At 46.3% G+C, this 23,812-nt stretch overlaps 1 long non-coding RNA gene and 3 other non-coding genes across 4 annotated transcripts; 1 reads left to right on the forward strand and 3 right to left on the reverse strand.

Moving 5' to 3' along the window:
- Window positions 1-1,220: 1,220 nt before the first annotated feature.
- Window positions 1,221-6,399, reverse strand: LOC140460690 (uncharacterized). The gene is made up of 2 exons (XR_011954287.1): window positions 6,293-6,399; window positions 1,221-2,777 (listed from the first exon to the last, which is right to left on the reverse strand). It is a non-coding gene; the product is annotated as an uncharacterized lncRNA (long non-coding RNA).
- An 8,727-nt stretch (window positions 6,400-15,126) lies between these two features.
- trnaw-cca (transfer RNA tryptophan (anticodon CCA)) lies at window positions 15,127-15,198 on the forward strand. The gene has a single exon. It is a non-coding gene; the product is annotated as a tRNA-Trp (tRNA).
- Window positions 15,199-21,012: 5,814 nt separating this feature from the next.
- On the reverse strand, window positions 21,013-21,084 carry trnae-uuc (transfer RNA glutamic acid (anticodon UUC)). The gene has a single exon. It is a non-coding gene; the product is annotated as a tRNA-Glu (tRNA).
- A 2,518-nt stretch (window positions 21,085-23,602) lies between these two features.
- trnan-guu (transfer RNA asparagine (anticodon GUU)) lies at window positions 23,603-23,676 on the reverse strand. The gene has a single exon. It is a non-coding gene; the product is annotated as a tRNA-Asn (tRNA).
- Between the last annotated feature and the right edge of the window lie 136 nt (window positions 23,677-23,812).

A 23,812-nucleotide genomic window follows, 5' to 3' on the forward strand; every position in this document is an offset into this window, starting at 1 on the left:
GATTTACAAATGAAGGAACCAAAACTAACATGGTCATCCAAGATGCAAGCTCACCTGCACACCTTGAAAAAAGTGCAGATCTTTGGACTGTGGGAGGAAGCCAGAACACCCAGAGGTAACCAACACAGACACAAGGGGGAGAACATGCCAAACTTCACACAGACACTCACCCCAGGGTGGAATCAAACCCAGGCTCCTGGCGTTATTAAGCAGCATTGCTAACCACTGAGCCACCATCCCACCCAGTGCTTTGAGGTACTGCTTTGTCTTTGCAGATTTTAACTTCTCATGCAGCCTCAGCAGAGGCTGTGTCCTGCTGACATTGTTGGACCACACCCATTGCACCTCCCTTTCCCACTTCTCCAGCCTAAAGCACAGCGGTTCTTGAATCCTGGCATCAGATTCTGATGCCATCTGTGCTTCTGCTGCCAACTGCAGAGAACGCAGGCAATCCCCGTCACTATTCTGTCCCTTATCTCCCCCTCCCTAAAATTGTTCTTACTCCCACCACCACACAGTTAGCTCCTCTCCCCTGCAGCCTTCTCTCAGATCCCCTTTACCTGCCTGACCCGGGCTCACACCCTCCTGACCCTGTCCACTGATCCCATCAGAAGGCTCTGTCCGGAGGGAAAGACCATCTCCCGGAATAAAAAGCATCTGATTAACTTTCCGCCTTGCCCTCCCAGCGTGTCAGCAACCTGGCTTCCAGCTCCACCTCTCTGAGCCGAAGGTCCTCCAAGTTGTGTTTGCCCGAGATCACATCATCCAGAGCCTTCCACCTTTTGCAAATCGAAAGACAAGTCTCACCCTGCCCTCTCCCGTGTCTATTGTGTAACTGCTTAATCATTTCTAGTGGCTGAGCAGAGACTGATAGCCAAGTTTGGAACCCATGAGGATGGCCTCCACCAGGACCTTGGGTTCATGTTGCATTACAGGTGACCCCACTACACTGGCTGTCTCTCACACACAGCCATACATTCTCACATACTCACGCAGGCACTCTCTCAGATATACACGCTCTCTCAGATGCACACACATGTACCCACACACACACACACATGTACCCACCCACACACACATCCTCTCACTTATACTCCTGCACACTCTCACTTTACCAAGCATGCACACACGCAAACACATACTCTCTCAGCCAGACTCAAGTGCATGCACACACACACTCACTCTCATGCATGCACACATAGATAAGACCATGAGGTGAATTTGCATTTGCAGAATTATATTTGTAGATACATTCTATTTTGCTCAAAAAGTGCACAATCTGCAGGCAACCACTCCATGTAATATTTTCTAAATTCCTACATTGGAAACAGAACCAGTATGACTCAAGACAGACTCGAACCTTACATCTTTCATGCATTCTCTGGGCTGAGATGGCACCTCTTTGTAAAGTTATCTCGAGACTGTGACTTAAAAGAAGTTTTGGGATTTACATACTAATGAACTGAAACCTGCAACCCATTCTAAAGATGAAACACTTAAAAGCAGTCGAGATTTGTTCAATATATCATTTTGCTTCAAATTCTGTGTCTTATGATCCTGCTGTACAGCTACCTGACGAAGGAGCAACACTCCGAAAGCTAGTGCTTCCAAATAAACCTGTTGGACTATAACTGGATTTTTAACTTTGTTTCCAGTGAAGACAGCCCACCCCTCCCACTGCTGCCAGTAAACTTTACAATGCTGAGGAAACAATGAACCATCAGTCCTGAAAAATGTACGATTCTAATACTACGAGCTACACACTGACTGCTCCTTCTGAGAGAAGACATTAGAAACCTTGCGCCGGAGATTGAAAGAAATTAGCAGATTTTAAAAAAACCTGTTGGATCTCATAGCCTTCAATGTCTGAGTCTGACGGTAAGTTCAGGTAACTTTTTTGGGAACTAACTTTGTTGCAGCTTCAGGTCATCCCAGCAAAAAGGTGCACAAAAAGTAGCTTTTTTTTAAACACACATAGACACACACACACAGTCCCCTGCATCCCACTTTCTCCAGTATTGGTCAGCTGAGTTCTCCCTTTGTAATTCGATCCTTGGTGCAGCCTTAGCCTGGAGGAAGTATTGCTTCACTCAGCAATTGCAACCCATCGCCTGTATGCAAGTAAGATTCTCCCCGCGCACTTGCAGAGGGGCTGTCAAGAGTCAACCGCACTGCTGTGGGTCTGGAGTCACATATAGGCCAGACCAGGGAAAGGCTGCAGCTTGGACGACTGAGTGAATCCTTTCCCACAACGGCAGTTTCCTCCTCTAAAGCATGAGTGAATCAGACTTGGGAGTTTGTTCCCCGAAAATGGTTTCATAATGAGATTCTGAACTCCAGATTTCTGACTGAACTCCAATTCCGCCATCTGCTTTGGTGAGATTCAAACCCAGGAGTCCCCAGAACTGGGTTATTAATGCACTCGATAATGGCCGAAGCTCCTTCAATCCCCCTGCGATGGTAGGTGAACTCACTGATGTCTCTGCTGGTGGGAGGAGCGGGTGAAGCCCTTCCCGCATGGACAGCAAGTGAACGGTCTCTTTGATCCTCCAAGCTGAGTAACTGGTGTGAAGTACTGTACTTTTCACAGTCACCGCACTGAATCTCCCTCATTCGGGTGTATCAGTATTTTTTCTGCCACACCAGTGTCCAAGCAGACAAAAGCAATCATTTCTTCTCGACTGGAATGGCTGCTGATATTCAAGTCCCAATGAATCAAGTGGCTCTGTCAGAAGCTGATGTATCTTTTGGTTTCAGATTTCTTTCCCCATGTCTTCCTGCAAAAGAAATCACGAAGTAAGTCATGGTCAGTACAGTCAAATGAACATAACATCGGTGACAATTCCTTAGGTTGCCAGATACCTGCTGATCATATATTATCCATGACACAGAAACCTGAAAACCCTCATTCAGCAAGGTAGTATTAGGTATATAAAGAGGAAAACTTCATTTAGGTGACAATGACCTGGAACAACCTTCTTACAAAGGTGCTGGAAATGGAGCTGAATCAAGGATATGAAAATGAAATGTCAAGGCTGCTTCAGGAAAGAAAGCCAGTAAATTTGCCGAAAGACTTCCTGCTGACCTGTTAAATAAAAATGAATACAAGAAGTACAGGGTGTAATTCCATTACTATATTAGAAGGTGAAAAGTCATAGCCATGCAGCGTGTACAACAGTGAATATCAGATATACACCATATGAAGCAATCATAAAATCCCTGCAGTGCAGAAAGAGGCCATTTGGCCCATGGAGCCTACTCCACCATTCTTTAAGGTCATGGCTGATCTATCCATTTTCTCAGCTCCTCTTACCTGCATTGTCCTGACTACCCTAAATTCACCTACCATCCAAAATCCCATTGATTGTCTTGAATATGCCTGCTTCTATTCCTTCCCTGGGCAAAGAATTCACCACTCTCCAGGAAACATAGTCCCTCCTCCTCTGCCTTAAACCTACCCCTAATCTTGTTACCTACTCTAACCCACCAGCAGAAACGACGAGATAGGGTGGGTCTGGGTGGCATGCTGTTCGATGGGTCAGTGTGGACTTGATGGGTTGAATGGCCTCCTTCCACACTGTAGGGCTTCTATGATTTACTGCAGTTGTGTTTGCCCAGAACCATAGCTCCCACAACCTCCCAACTTCTGCAAATTGAAAGACAAGTCCAACTCTGCCCTCTCATATGTGTGTTATCTAACTGCTTCATCGCTTCCAGTGAACAGAGCCCACACCTCCCGCTGCTGCCAGTAACCTTTACAATGGTGAGACAACAATGCAATACCTGCAGTACTGAAAATCGTAAGACTTCTGATGATACCAGTTACTGATTCACCGCTCCTTCTGATGCACAGCATTGGAAATACATTGTTGGGGGCTGAAAGAAATAAGCAGTTTAAAACAAAAACCCACCTAACCCTTCACTAGGCTTCCCGCTCAGGACACTTTACTTAAAACACTTCAATCCCACATTGCAACAAATTCCCACATTCCATCAAAATCCTGGATGTCCTCACTTCCTCAGTTGCTGTCTCTCAAATGAAAGATTTCATTGTAGCTTCTGCTCCCAGTAAGAACAAAATATCTTTGAAAGCTGCTCTGAAATTCCAGTCTTCACAACAATACTTCTGCTTTCCTTCAGTCCAAATTGTCTGTGCTGACCAGATATCCCAAATTAACTTCGTCCCATTTGTCAACACTTAGCCTATATCCCTCTCAATTCACCCTGTTACCAGATGCCATTTAAAATGCTGTAATTATACCAGCCTCCACCACTTCCTCTGGCAGCTCATTCCATGCTTGCATCACTCTCTGTGCGAGAAAGTTGTCCATAAGGTTCCTTTTAAATCTTTCCCATCTCACCTCAAATCTATGGCCTCCAGTTTTGGACTTCCCTACTATGTGGAAATGTTTTTGGCTATTCACTCTATCCATGCTCCTTATGAACTTCTATAAAGTCACCCCTCAGCCTCCAATGCTCCAGAGAAAACAGTCCCGGCCTATTCAGCCTCTCCCTATAGCTCAAACCCTCCAACTCTGACAATAGCCTTGTAAATCTTTGCCAAACCCTTTCAAAGGTTCACAACACTTTTCCTGTAGCAGGGTAACCAGAACTGAACACAGTATTCCAAAAGTGGCCTAATCAATGTCCAGTACAGGGGCAACATGACCTCCCAACATCTGTACTGAAATGCCCTGACCTATAAAGGCAAGCACATCAAACACCTCCTTCGCAATCCTGTCTACCTGCGACTCCACCTTCAAGAAACTATGAACCAGCACTCCAAGGTATCTTTGGTCAATAACATCCCCATTAACTTTGCAGATCCTGCCCTGATCTGCCTTTCCAAAATCAAAATTTCAAAATGGGGTTGAGAAACGTATCAGTTGTGATTGAATGGTGGAGTAGATCTGATGGGCTGAATGGCCTAATTTCTGCACCTATGTCATATGGTCTCTTGCTGTCCTGGACACAGAGTGTGAGAATTGGGAGCAGGAATAGGTCATTTGGTTTTTCCAGTCGGCATCAGCATTGAACAGTTCATAACTGGATATAAGTATAATTGCATCTAGGTGGACAGGGTGGGATTCTTTTCACTGCAGCATCGGAGGTTGAGAGATGGCCTTAGAGAGGATTATAAAATCTTCAGGGGTATCGATGAGGTGAACAGCAGGTATTCTTTCCCCGGGATGGGTGTTTCAAGGTTAGGGAGCAAACTTTGAAGATGAGAGGAGAAATATTTGAAAAAGGCATGAGGGGCACCTTTTTATTTTAAGACAGAGAATGGTTCTCATGTGATATCAATGTCCAGAGGAGGTGGTGGATGCAGGTACAGTTACAGTGTTTAAAAGACATTTGGATAAGTACATAGAGTCATAGAGATGTACAGCATGGAAACAGACCCTTCGGTCCAACCCGACCATGCTGACCAGATATCCCAACCCAATCTAGTCCCACCTGCCAGCACCCGGCCCATATCCCTCCAAACCCTTCCTATTCGAATACCCATCCAAATGCCTCTTAAGTGTTGCAATTGTAATAGGAAAGGTTCAGAGAGTCTGGGCCAAACATTGGCAGGTGGGACTAGTTTAGTTTCAGAACACAGTCAGCATGGACTAGTTGGACTTAATGGTCTGTTTCTGTGCTGTGTGATTGTAACTGTTCTACACTGGTCTTAAAACCATTTTCTTACCTTCCCCCAATACCCATCCACTTATTTCTTCTTCAAAGTCAAATGAACTCAGCCTTGAATACATTCAATGACTGACCTAACTGCAGGAAGACAACCCCACTTCTGAACTCAACTTCTCTTGCTAATATACGACTTGTCTTGCTGATTGCTTGCTGCTCCTGTCTGACAACTGACAGTGACTGGTGTAGAAGGACGCTGAGGCCCCTTTGTCCATCCGCACATCATTCCTGATGAAGGGCTCGTGCCCAAAACATTGACTCTCCTCCTCCTCCTCAGTTGCTGCCTAACCTGCTGTGCTTTTCCAGCGCCACACTTTTCAACTCTGACCTCCATCATCTCACTTTCACCACATCCCAACATATCACCATTTAAACAATGCGCCTCCTGTCTGCGTTTTTTAAAAACACATCAAAGGCTATAGATTGTGTCACTGCATTTGCCATGTGTTTGCAAATTGAGGCACAGACCTGGATCAACTTTTCCAGAGTCTGTCCCCTCCCTCGATTCACTCTTTCCTTTCAGTTGCTGCAAGTTAACAATTGAACCCCAGAATGAAACAAAACATGGAAAAAGTGGTGAGAAACAGACTGTTGTACTCACAAAAGTTAGACAGAGGAAGGAAGTTACAGTCTGGGGTAAAGTTCACAGAGAAAGGAGCAGCAGCAGCAGCAGTTTCAGAGCTCACGGTCCAACCTCCACATTTCGACAATGGCCGGCTCTGATTGGCAGGAGGACCAGTTTCCTTCCGGTCCTCCAAGGTTCTTCATTGGTCCATGGAAAGGAGCTGACGCGAAGTTTCTACGGACACCAAGGAATATGCGCAGTGCTTTGCTGACACGGGCGGTCATGCGCATTGATTGCTGACACCGCGGAGCATGCTCAGTGTGCAGGAATTTGTTACAAATTTTAAAGTTAAAAATCACAAAATACCTGGTTATAGTCCAACAGACTTATTTGGAAGCACTAGCTTTCAGAGCGCTGCTCCTTCATCAGGTGGTTGTGGTGTATAAGATCGTAAAACACAGAATTTATGATCTTATCCTCCACAATCGCCTGATGAAGGAGCGGCGCTTCGAAAGCTAGTGCTTCCAAACAAGCCGATTGGACTGTAACATGGTGTTGTGTGATTTGGAACTTCGTACACCCCAGTCCAACACGGGCACCTCCAGATCATGACAAATTTTAAGTGTCCAATGCGAATACGAGAGAAAAATACCAAAGCAATTTTTTGTCGAAGTGTTTTTTTCCCCTGTGCCTTGACATGTTATTCCTTTTGCATTTTGTCTGGCTGCTCAACGTTTCTGTCTTTTCCCCAGGGTAGAGGTATTCCAAAACTACAGGGTATAGGTTTAGGGTGAGGGGAAAAGATTTTAAAAGATTTAAAAGACTAGGAATATAACATTCACCCCCTACAGGGCGAAAGTGAGGACTGCAGATGCTGGAGATTCGGGTCGAGAGTGTGGTGCTGGAAAAGCACAGCAGGTCAGGCAGCATCTGAGGAGCAGGAGAATCGACGTTTCGGGCTAAACCCTTCATCAGGAAATAGCCATGGGGAACTGCAGGGCTGTAGAGTAATCGAGTGAGTGTAAGTGGGATGCTGTTGGGAAGGTCGGTGTGAATGGCCTGCAGGGATGATATGCCTTAGCCATGCTTATATTGAGAGATGGATGCCCCAAATCTGCTGTGGAAAGAGTGGGTTCCAGTTCGTGGGACACTGACACCAGTCCTGGGGAAGGTGGGATTTGTGCTGTCTCTCGCTTCCCATTCTGCCCCTTGTCCATTTTCTCCCCATCCACTGCCCCCGCCCTTTCTCCCCTCTTCACACTGCACCCCGATTCTCACCCCAACCCTCTGAACCCCAGTCATTCTCTACTCCCCAACCTCTGTCCCCTCTCCAGTTCTCTCCCTTCTCCACCACCACCAGTGCCCCAGCCCGTCCTTTCTCATGCCTCAGCCCTCTTTGATCTAGTGGCCGAGCAGAGGCTGATAGCCAAGTTTAGAACACATGAGGATGGCCTCAGCCGAGACCCTGGGTTCACGTCACACTACAGGAGACCCAGCGACACAATACACTCACACACACACAAGCACACTCTCTTACATACTCACAAGCTCGTACAGACCCTCTCTGATAGACATGCTCTCTCTCAGACACACAGTAATACATCCCCACACTCAAACTTACGCATACACCATCTCACATGCTTATACTCCATCACACACACACACGCACACACACACACACAGACACACACACAGTACCCAGCATGCACACGCACACGCACACTCTCTCTCATGCATGCACTCACATATAGAAGTCTTTGGGGTGAATCTGCGTTTGCAGGATTATATATTTGGAAATAGAACCAGTCTCAGTCAAGATTAGGATACAGATGGACCCTACCCTCACAGCTTTCATGCATTGTCTGACCTGAGGTGTCACCTCCGTTTATAGAACCTTAAGGTACCTGGAGAATGTGACTTTTAAAAGTTCTGGGATTGACAGATTAATGAACCGAAATCTACAACCCGTTTTAAAAGATGAAAGACTCAACAGCAATCTAGGTTTCTTCAATATATCATTTATGTTGCTAACACTATAATATTTTATTCGATATTCTGTGTCTTATCATCCTCCTCCACAGCAACCATAGGTCCAAGGAGATCTGTCCCAACTTTCCAATCTACCTTCAGAACTGACACTCCTCAGGCGCGGCACCATTCCCCTCAACCTGAGACCAACGAGCCACATGCCATGGGCGCAGCCAGCTCCAGAAGCAGCTGAGACTTGCTTCTGTACATTGCTCCCAGAATTTCAAGCAGCAACGAGTTTCAAGAACATCTGCTTCTCGGTCTGTTTCCTGCTCCCAGGACACTGCTGTTTGTCCCGTCCCCAGGGACCGGGCTCTCTCCACTAGCGGATAATTGACCCATTTTGTTTCTCCTTCCAAGCTGTGCTGGTGGAAGGCAGAGCCCATTCGCTCTTCTGCTCTCTCTCCCTATCACTTGGGGGAGGAGACGTCATTGACACGAATCCATCAAATGGCAACTTTAAACTTGTTCCAAAGGTCTGTTCTCGGAGAAATGACAAGGTGATGTGGTATCGGGACAGGCAGAAATGGACACCGGAGACTCTTCCCTCAGGTAAATTGATATGAGTGCCTTCTTGTGCAGCCTGTTTGGTGTTCAGAATTTGCCTTGACACAGCAATCTTGCAGAAAGTATTTTGTTACAAGAGCGTCTGTTTCTTTATCGCAGGATATGGACAAAAACAGCAAGTCATGTGTTTCTACTTCACCAGTTCATTACCATCTGAGGGAAGAGGTTTCACACTTGAGATCAGAACACAGCGACAGAAGAGGACAAGACAACTCAGAGCTCTACAAGGGTGCCAGCGCAACTGTGTAAATCTGACCCTAACCACTCTCTGCACGAAAACGTTCTTCATAATGTCATTTTTACTTCCTTTGCTCAAGACTCTGCCTAATTGTGAGCGATCCTTTCAGGCGTGGTACCATTTTCATTGTATTATTTTCTCTGTCTGGACCCCTCATGTCTTGGAAAACGTCAACTGGGCCAGATTTCAAACTTCTGTTCTCCAAGGAGAACTGTCCCAACTTTCCAATCTGCCTTCATTATTGACATTCCTCATACACGGCATAATTCACGAAAACCTGTTCAGTGCTGTCTCCAATCACTTCAATTTCCCGCTTCCTGAAATTTCACTCTCAGATTTAAGCAATAACGAAGCTGGAGAATTCATTCAGACTCGGATTGTGTGGGCGAACAATCTGCAATACTTGTTCTAACTTTGAAGAAGTGTTAACCTTCGCTGTGTTCGCTGCAATGGTAGCTCAGCCCCATCCCCTACTTCTTGTACTTCAATCTCGTTTAACGAAGATGCTTTTGTGGAAAAGTGATCCAGCACTTTTGCACTTCTGCTCTCTCCCACTCTCTGAATCCCTTGGGTGAGAGGTGTCAGTTTCACTAAAAAGGCCCTGACCTTGTGGTTGCCTGTGAGAGGTGTCAGTTACATTAATGCGGGGAACATGAACAACTTTGATTGTGAACTTTCTCCAAAGGTCTGTTATCGGATTTTTTTCTGGCACGCGGCAGGCACCTTCGAGCCTGATGTCAAAGACCTCCACTGCTGTCGTGTGATATGCTGTTTCGCAGACGTATGGAGGCTGTGTCAATATAAACTTTTTTCTAAATTCCCACATTCTGTCGGTCGAACTGTGATTTCACACTGAATCACAACATGTGTCACAGCGCAGACGGTGGCTATGCGGCCCACCTTCGCTCTGCTGGTTCTACACTTAAGTGAACGTGTGACTCTAGTCGTTTAATTCTCTCGCCTTCTCAGCGGAAATCTGCACACCTGAACGTGACCACCGAATTCCCTTTTGGGTCCATTGAATCTTCCTCTTTGTCAATGTCAGACAGGGACTTACTGACCCTCACCACTCCTTGTACGAAAACGTTCTTCCTAATGTCACTTTTACTTCTTTTCCTCGTGACTTAAAATTCTGCCGAATCGTTATGGATCCTTTCAGGCGTGGGAGCATTTTCACAACATTATTTCCTGTTTCTAGGTCCCTCATGACTTGGAAAAGTTCGGTTCTCCGAGGAGAGCTGTCCCAATTTTCCAATCTACCTTGATTGCTGACATTCCTCAAACACCGCACCACTCACGTCAACCTGTTGAGCACTATGGTAAAAACAAAGACTGCAGATGCTGGAAACCAGATTCTGGATTAGTGGTGCTGGAAGAGCACAGCAGTTCAGGCAGCATCCAAGTAGCTTGTTGAACACGATCTCCAACCATTTCATTTCTGTTTTCTGCCTCATTCGTACTCCAGGCAGCCCACGCTCGTCTCACGAAGGTGCTTTTTGAGAAAGTTAATCAGGCAATTTGCACAAGTCAAGTTAAAAAACGCGGGCTCGTCCGGGATTTCAACCCGGGACCTCTCGCAAGTCAGCGCAGTAACACACCCAAAGCGAGAATCATACGCCTAGACCAACGAGCCAGAAAGCACGCACGCAACGCATGCCCCAGACCTCTTGAGCGACCTGAGACATGCTCAGTATGAAATACATTTGAGATTGCTCTCAGAATTGCAAGCGGCAAAGACTTTCCCGAACAGCTGCTTCTCATCCAGTCTCCCTGCTGCTATTTCATTCCACCGCATTCGCTGCTCACAGTGTCGTTTCCCCAACGTAGCATGAAGCATAAACCGGGTGACTGCTTCGCAGAACATCCCGCTTCTGCCCGCAGAAACTAAAGGCCCTGACCTTGCGGTTGCCTGCCACTTTAACACATCACCCTGTTCCCTGGCCAACATCCCTGTCTCAGGCTTGCAGCAGTGTTCTAGCTCCAGATGAAAGAACAACATCTCATTTTCCACTTGGAGACCTTACAGCCCTCCGGTCTTCAATATCGAGTTCTATTACTACAGGGCCTGAACTCCCCCATGTCCTTGACCCCTACCACACGAAAGACTCCTGTTTATCACCTCGTCTGCTATGACACACGACGTATTGTTAGCCACTAACAGTCTCCGTTAACAGTTATTCGCCCTCTCACGAGGATCGTTATTCACTGCTACGTCCTTCATATTGTTCTTTCTCTGAGCTGGCGGCAAACACAGCAATGAACATTGGAGACTCTGAGCCAGCTGAAACTTGCTCAGTGTGAAGTACATTCCACATTGCTGCAAGAATTGCAAGCAGCAAAGCCTTTCCAGAACATCTGCTTGTCATTCTTTCCCCGGGGGGGCTGATGTTTGTCCCATCCCCAGGAACTGGACGATCTCCACTGGCGGATAATTAAACCATTTTATTTCTACAGTGTGTGTGTCAAGGATCTCTCATTTCTAAGCCAATGCAGTGCCTCTTAAGTTTACCTGACCTTAAAACGAATGGTACCCCATTCCTTTAAAATAGCTATGGATTCTGTGCAAAGTCAGTCCTCATTGGAAAACAGCCAATAGTGTCTTAAACCCCATAGGCTGCTTCTGACCAGGTGTGTATGCTCTGTTTTGAGATGTAGGAGTAAAACTTCACTGTAAAAGATTAATGCAGCCTTTATTCATGACTCATTATTAAACACACTTTCTCAATTTACAGCTGTAATTGAGAGGCTTCTCTGAATTAGTCGACATGTTTGTAACAAGTTGTGAAACATGAAAGCGTTCTGAAAAGACTTACAAATATACTACCAGGGTTGGTGGGTTTGAGCTGCTGCAAGAGGCTGAAATAGACTGGGGCTATTTTCCCTGGAGGGTCAGAGGCTGAGGGGTGACGTTACAGACGGTTTTGCAGTCGAAGCAATCGAGAAAAAAAAATCTCAAACTTTTGTTGCCTTTGCCAATACTTGTTGGCCATTAGTGAAGTCCCTTAGCCCAAACGAATCAGACCCTCTGCCTTTTACAACCCCTGTTGGGAAAAAAATCAAGAACGACATAATCTTCTTAAAGGAGTAACATCATCACAACAGAAAGCACACAAGCTGAAACATTTCTATCAAAAGTTCGTACAGTTAGCGGGCCAAGATAATGACATTTCAATTTCGACAATTAATTTAAATCAGGTCCTTTGACTACCAGAACCTATTAAATCTAAACCTGACAACAGAGGACCAATCCTATTGTAAAAACTCAATATCGCATCAAGGACAGAGCCCCAGAGCTAACTCCCCATTGCTGGAGCTAAGAGTCTTTAGATTAGATTACTTACCTTTAGATTAGATTACTTCCAGTGTGGAAACAGGCCCTTCGGCCCAACAAGTCCACACCGCACCCACCGAAGCGCAACCCACCCATACCCCTACACTTACCCCTTACCTAACACTACGGGCAATTTAGCATGGCCAATTCACCTGACCTGCACATCTTTGGAGTGTGGGAGGAAACCGGAGCACCCGGAGGAAACCCACGCAGACACGGGGAGAACGTGCAAACTCCACACAGAGACGGGAATTGAACCCAGATCTCTGGCGCTGTGAGGCAGCGTGCCACCGTGCTGCCCACCGTGTCTCGTCCTCAGCACTCGACAGCGAAATCCGCCCTGACAGTCATCTGTGAATGAGTCAGCATCATTTACAAAAAAACCAGAAGGGCAGGAATTGGAGGAGACATTCCTGACAAAAGATTCAATAGAAGGATGTATAGAATATCCTGGAAGACATGTAACCTGGCTGTAATCTGAGAAACTAAATTCTATTTCTTGTTATATTAGTGGGTCTTGTATTTATTGGAACAGCAAGAATCCTGTTTTATGCCAGAATTGTCAGTAGTTCGAAGGGATTTATTTGGTTTGTTAATAGTTTAGTTCAGTTGTTCTCCATTCAAATTGGATACGTAAATTACTTTTCCTTGATTTTAAAGTGACAGGGATTTATTTTTGTTTTTAAGAATAGAGCAGATGACACCACTTTCCACACTAATTTTATAGATTATAGGGCAATGCACTCCTCTTTTGGTGCTTCGGTTTGAGATCTCAGAGAGGGAAGGGGATTCAGCATTCGCTTTATAACAGTATTGATGTGCCGTCCTGCTGAATGCAAAGGAGTCATTATTAATCCCAGCATCTCACTCTGGTTGTGGGTGAATCGCTTTAATTTGAATCCTGACTCAGAAACTGCACAGACAACCAACTGTTGAAACAATAATTTACACTTTATTGTAGGTAGCAACCAAAAAATAAAATCCCTCAAGTAAGCAAGTTCAGCCTCTCTCTCCCCCAGAACCTCCCCCACCCCCCTCCCCACCCCCCGCCAACCCCACCCCGCCATCTTGGCTATCACCCAAGTGATGGTGGAATTTAACATTGTTTCCACCAACAGTGCCCATCTCTGGAACTTTACAGGGGTTTGATGCAGTGTTGTTTTTCCAAGTACTGCTGCTAAACCATTCTGGAGTTGGTTTCTGGTGGAGTTCCCTCACTTTCAAATTTGTGGTGTCACGTTTCTTTAGATTCTGACACCACCTCCCCACACTTCTGGAGACCTCAGGTCTGTAGCTTACCTTCTTATCCTTGAGGGGTTTCCACCTGTTTGAAACAGCCTGTCCTGCGATTAACCCGTTTACGACAAGGCCTTCCTTCTACAGGCAGAATTAATTGTCCTTTTGCCACACAGTTATTAAACACCATTATCTCATCTGTCCAAAGAAACAGCTCATTGTTTTGCCTCCTCCTTCCCAGCGATAGTTAATGTATGTTATTTGTTAACTCCTTTGTAGCAGTTTCTCATTGGCCCTTTCGTTTCTTGGTTCAGAAAGATTTATTGCTGCCTCATGAAGTTATCAAAGTTCCGGAGTTTACATTCCTCTCTGCCTCCTCCAGGAATAATGATTGCTCCTGAGATACTCGCAATTCCTGACATTACATGGTATCCCCAAATACAATCCATATGTCAGGAAATCACTGGTGCTGCCCTGACACGAGACAGTCACTGTTGGAACAGAAGATTATGGGGAGAAAATGCAGAAATCCGAAATGCAAAGAGACTTGGGAGTTCAAGTCTAGGATTTTCTCAAAGTAAACTTGCAGGTTGAGTTGCACTTTCCCCTGCAACCGCTGAATGTGTGCCACCAGCGCATTTACCTGCTCCCTCCTCGCTATCCAAGGGGCCAAACTTACCTTCCAGGTGAAGCGGCACTTTACCTGCACTACCCACAACCTAGTCTACTGCATTTGCTGCTCACAATGTGGCCTCATCTACATTGGGGAAAACGAAGCATAAACTGGGTGACTGCTGCACAGAACATCTACGTTCTGCCGGCAAAAAAGTCCCTGAGCTTCCAGTTGCCTGCCAATTCCACACCCCACCCTGTTCCCTGGCAAACATCTCTGTCTCAGGTTTGCTGTATTGTCCCAGCGAAGCTCAGCACCAGCAGAACGAAGAGCACCGAATATTACACTTGGGGATCATACATCCCTCCGTTACCAATACCGAACTCAGTAATTCTAGGGCCTGAACTCCATAGTATCCCCGTCCCTTCCACACACTCCAAGCCTTGTTATCACATAGTCTGTCATTCCACACTACTTAACCACGAACAGTCTCCATTATTCACCCTCACAGTTATTCACCCTCCCACACAGATCGTTATCAACACCTTTATCTGTCCAACAGTTCTTCCTTCGCTTTGGGCTCTGTCCTGATCTCCGCCTTCCTCCCACAATATCTCCTGAATATAAACCGACATGTTCCCAATCACCATCAATTCTGTGGAAGGGTCACCGGCAACTCCTGTTTTTTGTTCCTGATATACAGCATCCGCAGTTCTTTCAGATTTTTATTGAGAGAGAGTTGGAAATTGTTTCGAGAGACAGAAGGAGAAGGGGGAGAAACAGAACAGACATGAACGTAAAATCATTGTAGTGCGATCACTTCCCTTAAGTATGAATAGAGCGCATGGGCAATTTGTGAGCTTGTGGCGCAACGGTAGCGCGTCTGACTCCAGATCAGAAGGTTGCGTGTTCAAATCACGTCAGGCTCACTACAATCAACGTCTAACATTTCAAATGAAGAAACGAGTACGTCGGTTATATCGAAAGTTCTTTGCAGAAGCTTTCGATCACATGTGAATCTTTACTGTCAGTTTGATTTGTGAACACTGTGTCAGGGAGGTGGTGTGCCTATTGTTTGGGGAAATGCTCAGCTCCCCGCAATGTGAGAAGTCGAACACAAACTGTCCATCACGGGATTTAAACACACAGCCGCTTCGTTCAGTTGGTGACAGCGCAGTGTGAATAACATTATACCGATATTTTTACAACATAATCTAGAGATTGCCATCCAGGTTTTAGTCACATCAAACTGCCACGTAATGCTGTTATGGCCTCAGTAAACTATAATAACGTGAAGATCGCTGGGATGATTTTCTACATCCGACTGCAATATAAACACAGATCATTGTTTCCAGTTTTGGTGGAACAAAAGACATCATATTGGTGGATAATTACAGTTAGTGCAAACACAGCTAGCCATCGATAAATATTAATCCTGTTCACTTCAATGGCCAAATTTCAATTCAGAAACCAAGTGCACTCGGCTGCTTGTAACATAGACAACATGACAAAATGGCTCATAGGAGGAGAAATGGGGCATTGAGGAGAAGTGAAATGTTTGCTTTTGGTCACCTCCACAATTGTTAGAAAAACAGGTTGAAAGGATTCTTAAAAGGTGTCTGAAGGAGTGGGGAGGGATAACACTTCAGATAGCGCAAAGGGGAAGACCACTTTCTAGTGGAAGAAAAAGACATTCCTTCTTTCTGAAAGAACTGGGAAACAGAAGAGGGGATGAAATCTGACTTGGGAGCTATTTCCTATTTGTTGAGGATGTCGCTTCATCACAGTCTTGGTTTAGAGCATAAGCTCTTCATCAGGAATAAAGGGTGGCCCAAGGGGGCTGAGAGATAAATGGGAAGGAAGTGGGGCTGGAGGGAAGGCAGCTGGGAGTGCAATAGGTAGATGGAGGTCGGGATTGATGGTGATAGGTCAGAGATGAGGGTGAAGTAAATAGGTGAGAAGCAAGGTGAACAGGTATGAGAGGTCAAGAGGTTGGTGTCGAATTGGAAGGTTGGATCTGGGACAAGGTGGGGGAGAGGAAATAAGGAAACTGATGAAATCTACATTGATACCATGTGGTTGGAGGGTCTTAAAGCAGAAGTTGAGGTGTTTTCGTACAAGTGTCGGGTAGCAAGAGTTTGGCAGTGGAGGAGGCCCAGTACTTGCATGTCCTTGGTGGAATGGGAGGGGGAGTTAAAGTGTTCCGCCACAGGGCGGTCGGTGGTTTAGATTTAGATTCCCAGAGTTGTTCCCTGAAATGTTCCGCTAGTTGGCGTCCAGTTTCCTCAATGTGGATGAGACCATATTGCGAGCAATGGACATAATCTTATAAATAGATTGCATAAATCTTAGCTTGCCAGAGTTATTTTCTTTAATTAAATTAAAGAATTTTTTTATTCAATTGGATGACTGCATGAAACGGTTTGTTGGTCAGATTTGAATCATCACTCCCAAATGAGACGATGCCATGAATATCAGTGAACTGCTCTTTTTGTTAAAAACCACAAGTTCTTGAGTTATTTTCACAACTTACTGGTATTCACACCTGCACATTCAATGTCAAACTCTGACATCAGATATGACATGACACCATTAATTTTGACTTACAATATTCAAACAAACAAATTAATAGCACACAGTGAATCGCAAGTCTGATTAATATGAAATTAAATTTGACCAAAAAAATATAAAATCAAGATGGGAGATAAGAAATGGGGTAAGGGCAGAAGGCAAGAAATGCAGCATCATAGAAAGTGCTCCCCCAGAGAGTGCATTTTACCAACTACCACTGCTAAATATAAACACTCTGATATGATCCTCCGGTTTTAATGTAAACCATAGCCCCATACAGTAGGTACCATTAAAATGAGTTAAAAATACAAGCCTTGAGCAAATCCTGCTTCCAGCCTTACCCCCCGCTTCTTGGAGCTCGGAACTTCCTCCAGCTCCGGGGGGTTGTTGAACGCCTGGGCTCCAGCGGCCACGCCTCCACTGAAGAAGCTTTGGGAAGCAGATGCACAGAACCTTTGTATATGAAAGCAGCTTACAGAGACATTGAGCAATAGAATCACATGGTTTTTACCAATCGACCTCTGGGTTATCTACCCAGCACACTCACGCAGCACTACTCTACTTCTGTGCTCCCAGCAGCTAGATCGTGGATCAGTTTAAAGTAGGTCCTATATCTCTGATTACATCGGTACACAAGGCAGTGATGAAAGGTTTCAGCACACTGGCCTTCATCAGTTCGGGAATTGAGTACAGATGTTGGCAAGTTATGTTGTAGTTATACAGGACGTTGATGAGGCTGCACCTGGAATATTGTGATCAGTTTTGGTCCCCTTGGTGTTCTGACTTCTGACTTCTTCAACTCTGGGTTTGTGTTGAACTTGATGGGATACTTTGTCCAACTCAGCATGTTTAAACAGTATCTCTCAGAGGGATTCATCTGAAACTTTTCAGGAGGTGAGCTCAACAAGATTGAACTATTCAAAGTTACTTGGACTCTATTTTAAACTTACATCAGGACCAGTAGTCAGAGACACGTACAGCAAGGAAACAGACCCTTCGTTCCAACTTGTCCATGCTGACCTGATATCCTAAATTAATCCACTCCCATTTGACAGCACCTGACCCATATACTCTGGCAGCTCATTTCATATATGTACCACCCTCTGCATGAAGAAGTTGTCCCTTTAATATATTTCGCCTCTCACCCTAAACCTCTGCCCTCTCGTTCTGGACTCCCCCACCCCAAGGAAAGGACTTTGTCTATTACACTGTCCATGCCCCTCATGATTGTATAACCGCTATTAGGTCACCTCTCTGCCTCCGATGCTCCAGTGAAAACAGCCCCACGCTATTCAGCCTCTCCCTGTAGCTCAAACCCTCCAACCCCCAGCAACATTCCTGTGAATCGTTTCTCATGGAGAAGTCAACGTTTCAGTCCTGAAGAAGGGTTAATACCCAAAATGCTGACTACTCCACATTCTGGTGCTGCCTAGCTTGCTGTATTCTCCCAAGCTCCTACTTGCCAACTTCGGGTTGCAATATGTAGTGGCTCAGTGGTAACCACTGCAGCCTCATAGCACCAGGGGCCCAGGTTTGATTCCAGCCTTGGGTGACTATCTGTGAGGAATTTGCACTTTCTCTCAGTGTCTGCGTAGGTTTTCTCTCTGTGATCCTGTTTTCTTCCATAAACCAAAGATGTGCAGGTCATGTGGATGGGCCATGCTTAATTGCCCATAGAGTTAGGTACATTAGTCAGAGGGAAATGGGTCAGGATGGGTTAATCTTCGGGGGGGGGTCGGTGTGGACTTGTTGGGACGAATGGCCTGTTTCCGCAGTGTAGCGCATCTCATCCAATACTTTTGTTACTAACGAATGGCAGAGTAGGCCGAATGGCCTAACCTCTTCTCCGATGGTCTTGTGGTCTTCGGTTTCTCTGGATCATTTCATTGGCAATGTGCAGTCCCGGGCTCAATGAGCAGCAGTATCCACTGAAGGCAAAGCTCATAGAATCATAGAACTCCCACAATGTGGAAACAAGTCCTTCAGCCGAACACATCTGCACTGATCTTCCGAAGACTAACCCACTCAGATCCATTTTCCTACCCTCCATAACTTGCACACAGACCCCAAGGGTGGAATTATTCCTGGGTTCCTGGTGCCATGAGGCAGCAGTGCTAACCCTGAGCCCCCATGGAGTTGTGATTGTGGGGTGTGGGGGAGGCAATTGCAGTCCAGCAGAAAAGAAAAACAGCCCACCTACTCTCCCACTGCACCCACTGTCAGAACTGGCAGGAGGTTCAGTCCTGGGAGGTGACCGAAGGCAGCGTCACTGGTGGGATCTGATTGCTGGGAGCGCTGGTGCCTCCGCTGGTGCTTCCGCAAGTTGTACGAAAACATGAACCTCTTCCCACACTCGGGCCAGCTGGAGGGCATCTCCCTGGTGTGGGCACATTGGTGCTTCAGTAGGGTGGAGGAATTGCTGAAGGCCTTCCCGCACTTAGGGCAGCAGAATGGCCTCCCCCCTCCTCCACTGTTCCCCCCCCCTCCCCCAAAACCCCCGTGTGGTCCAGCTGGTGATTCAGCAGTGTGGAGGAGCAGGTAAAGACCTTCCCACATTCGGCGCAGGAGAACGGTTTCTCCACGGTGTGGATGGACAGGTGCCTCAGCAGGGCAGAGGAATTGCTGAAGGCCTTCCTGCACATACGGCAACTGAACGACCTCTCCACCATGTGGACACACCAATGGGCCAGTAGGTCGGAGGAAAGAGCAATGCCCCTCCTGCAGTTGGGGCAGAAGAACGGCCTCTCAGTATGGACCCACTGGTGTCTCAGCAGGTGGGAAGACCTGCTGAAGGCCATCTTGCACTTGGGGCCGGAGAACAGCCTTCCCCGGTGTGGGCCAACTGGTGCGTCAGCAGGGCAGCAGAATCATTGAAGGCCTTCCCATACTCAGGGCAGCAGAAGGGCCGCTTCCCCTCTGTGGACCTATTGGTGCTTCAGAACCCTTTCAAATTTCACAATATCCTTGTGATAGGAGGGAGACCAGAATTGCACGCAATATTCTAAAAGTGGTCTAACCAATGTCCTGTACAACCACAACATAACTTCCCAACTCCAATACTCAGTCAGAGGATTGGGAAAGCTTTCAAAACCCACAAAAAACAAAGAGGAAAGAATGGAGGTTCAAACCGAATTTTTGAGAGTCAGCTTGAAAGCATCAATGAGAAATCGGCGGAATGGGTTTATTGGGGACACGTTCTCCCTCAATGCACCATATACTTATTTCTCTTGAGCTCTTCGTAGTTTCTCTGTGCTGCAGTGTGTAGTGGCTCGTTGAAATAATCTCCTGATGCAGCTTCTTTTGTGGGTGTTGGGATGATTGCTTCTGTGGTTAAGTATTTGGTTTGTGTATGTTGTTTTTCTGTAGATGCCAGTGTGAAGTTCCCCGTTGACTGTTCGCTCTACTGTGACATCTAAGAATGGCAGTTTATTGTTGTTCTCCTCTTTTTCAAACAAGGAGCCCCCCTCAGGCCATAGTCTCACTACTTGGAACACCAATATACAGACTAGTCAAAGGCCTACACTGAAGACTAAAACACCAAGTCGAAGATTCATGCCACTCCATTTACTCCATCCAAGAATTCCTGAACATCAAAGACACGAAGATAGAAGAGGATGGAATAATGATGTCCTTTGACATAACAGCCCTGTTCACATCCATTAACATCAACATGACCAAAGAAAACTGAAGACACTACTCGAAGAACTAAAGACAAAAACACAGCACCAACTTCATCAGCAAAGATAGCACTGTCAACCTCGTGGTTACCACCCACTTTATATTCAGTAACAAGCCCTACAAATAAATCAACGAAATACCGATGAAACACTTCTGTCATCAAAAAATGAAACAAATTAGAGGAAACGTACAACACCATCAACAACCTCCTTACTGGCATAAAATTCACAAAAGAGGAGAACAACAACAAAGTGCCATTTCTAGATGTCACAGTAGAGCGAACAGTCAATGGTAAAATCAAAACAGCCTCTACAGGAAAACACCACACGCGAACCAAGTATTTCGCTACAGAAGTAATCATCCCTACGCATACAAACAAATCTGAACGAGGGCACTATTTCAACGAAACACGACACACTGTAGCACCCAGTCACTACGAAGACAAATAAGTAACTGTCCAGCGCTTTTAAGCCATGCAACACACTGAAAAATGATTCCCTGACCGGGAATCGAACCCGGGCCGCAGCGGTGAAAGCGCCGAATCCTAACCACTAGACCACCAGGGATATACGGGAGAAGTTTGACAGCTCTCCTGAAAATTGCTTTCCTGCCCGGAAGTCGAACCCGGGTCACGGAAGGAAGAAGGCGAACACCAATGTCATTTCGTGTATCCATTGCTCCCGATGCGGTCTCCTCTACATTGGGGAGACTGGAGCCCCATCGCAGAGTCAAGTCACAGCGTTTGAGGGAACATCTCCAGGACACCCGCAACAATCAACCCCATCGCCCTGTGGCCCAACATTTCAACCTCCCCTCCCACTCTGCCAGGGACATGCAGGACCTGGGCCTCCTCCATCGCCCCTCCCTCCCCACCCGATGTCTGGGGGAAGAACGTCCCAACTTCTGCCTCGGATACATTCAACCCCAGGACATCGATGTGGTCTGCACCAGTTTCCACATTTCCCCCCCCCCCCACCTAACCTCAGTTCCAACCTTCCAGCTGAGCGCTGTCCTCATGACCTGTCCTACCTGTCAATCTCCCTCCCCACCTATCCGCACCACCCTGCTCTCTGATATGTCACCTCCATCCCCACCCCCATTCACCTATTGTACTTTTTGCTACCTTTGGCCCAGCACACCCCACCCCTAATTTATCTCTCCACCCTGGAGGGGTCCTGCCTCTATTCCTGATGAAGGGCTTTTGCCCGAAACATCGATTTTCCTGCTCCTCGGAAGCTGTCTGATCTGCTGTGCTTTTCCAGCACCACTCTGATCTAAACTCTGGTTTCCAGCATCTGCAGTCCTCACTTTTGCCTACCCAATAAACCCAGTGTGCCGATTTCACATCAACAAACTGACACAAGCAGACACAACGTCTGCAGAAACCTTAGCCACATTACTTTACATTAAAGACATCTGGGAAATGATGTCCAGACAACTCAACCCTCTCAGCATCATGGTCGCCCACAAACCTCCCAACACACTTAAACAGCGGCTAATGAACCTGAAAAACCCGATAGAAACAACCAGCAAACGAATGTAATTTACAAAATACCATACAAGGAAATATATACATGAACTCTGCCACACAGTTCTCTGTAGCAAGAAATGCTGGGATGAGAAAAGGAAGATTTTTTTTAGCCAAAACGAATCGGCACTGACTGGACAGCCATTTAAAATCAACGCTGACAGCCCAGGATGGAAGACCCGAAGGGGTGAACAGTTTTCTTATTTCCTGAAGATTTACAAAGCTGAGACTGGGTTTTGGTGTTTGTTCCCTTTCCACTCCCAAGAGCCGCAGTGGTTGGGGCGGTGAGTTGGGGAAAGTGAAATGTGCCCGTGAGCAGCGTGTGGGACTATTTCAGCTTCCTCTCCTCTGACAGCGCTGTGACTTGACTCTGATGTTCTCAGGGACACTTACTGACGCGACACAGTGAAAAGAGTCTCATTCCCGCAGTTCTGGAATTCAAACCGTATGCCGGCTTCAGGACAATGAGAAAGATTAATTGGGGTGTGTGAAGAAGCTGTGAGCCGCATTTCAAACAGGTAGGTGGAGTCAGATGCGTCATCCATTGCGCCCCTGTCACTGTGCGGACCTGACGCCGCCATGCTGCAGAGTTCTGACGTTAACACGGACATGCGCAGCAATGGGAACATTCACAAGAGGAACAGCCAAAGATAATCACCGTCACTGATTCCCTTCCATAATCCCAACTTTGTGAAGCAATATCTTTCACTGGCAAATAAAACACCTTTGTCCTCAGGTGCCTGCTTAACTTCGATTACGACTTCACGCCCCTCACTGTTCTAGTCTCATTTCAAAACACTTGGCTCATCGCCTCAATAGCAGCTCTGTGGGTCTCTGCTTGTTCCACCCTGACAGGCAGTGGGCTACAGATTCCCGACCAGTCCCAATGTGATTGAAATATTTCAACCCCTCCACTGATTTGTATCTTTAAAAAAACCGTGGAGCAATCTCCCTTTCTTTTTGACGTCGTTTCTCAACTGTAGTCGGCAGGGTTCACACCTGCGTGGGGAAACCGCAATGGATTTCATGTCCATCGCATTCACCACTCGGCCCACCAATACAGAACCACACTGACAGCTTCATTTCCCAGATCTCTCTGCCTGTGGAGCTGTCAAAAAGTGAATCCTTGCAGAGTTTGTTTGAATTCAATCACTTCTCAGGTTTCGAAAGGGTTAAATATCTGCAAATGGCGAGTCTGCGTGTTTCATCCCGGTAGATGAAATGGACGTTCAGTTAAAAACAAAAACAGAAATTGCAGGAGCAACTCCGCAGGTCAGGCAGCATCTGTGGAAAGAGAATCAGAGACAACATTTCAGAACTCGCTTTTTTCCTCATCCAGGTCCAGCCAAACCTGCTGAGTTTCTCCAGCAGTTTCGCTTTCTGTCTCGAATTCTCAGCATCCGCAGTCATTTATGTTAGAAATTCAATCAATTCAGAAACCCCTTTGTGCTGCCTCAGTGGAATATATTTCCGTTTGGGAAACATTTTCCTGACACCATTAAAAACGTGCACTTTCGCAGCCAAGAAAGCGGTAGGAGCGAGAACTAGGAACACGCCGTCCCTGGGTGGTATCGAACCACCAACCTTTCGGTTAACAGCCGAACGCGCTGACCAATTGCGCCACAGAGACAGGTTCAAGAGCTGCTTGCACAGTGTCTTTGAGGAACCTACTAATCAATTCATAATTCAACCCGCCCCGCCCAAAATTACCATTGTCTTCTATCAGTTTTACTTTCCATAATAAAGCCTTGGACATTCATTCTGGA

This window comes from Chiloscyllium punctatum, chromosome 36, assembly GCF_047496795.1.
Source record: "Chiloscyllium punctatum isolate Juve2018m chromosome 36, sChiPun1.3, whole genome shotgun sequence".
NCBI classification, from domain to species: Eukaryota; Metazoa; Chordata; class Chondrichthyes; order Orectolobiformes; family Hemiscylliidae; genus Chiloscyllium; species Chiloscyllium punctatum.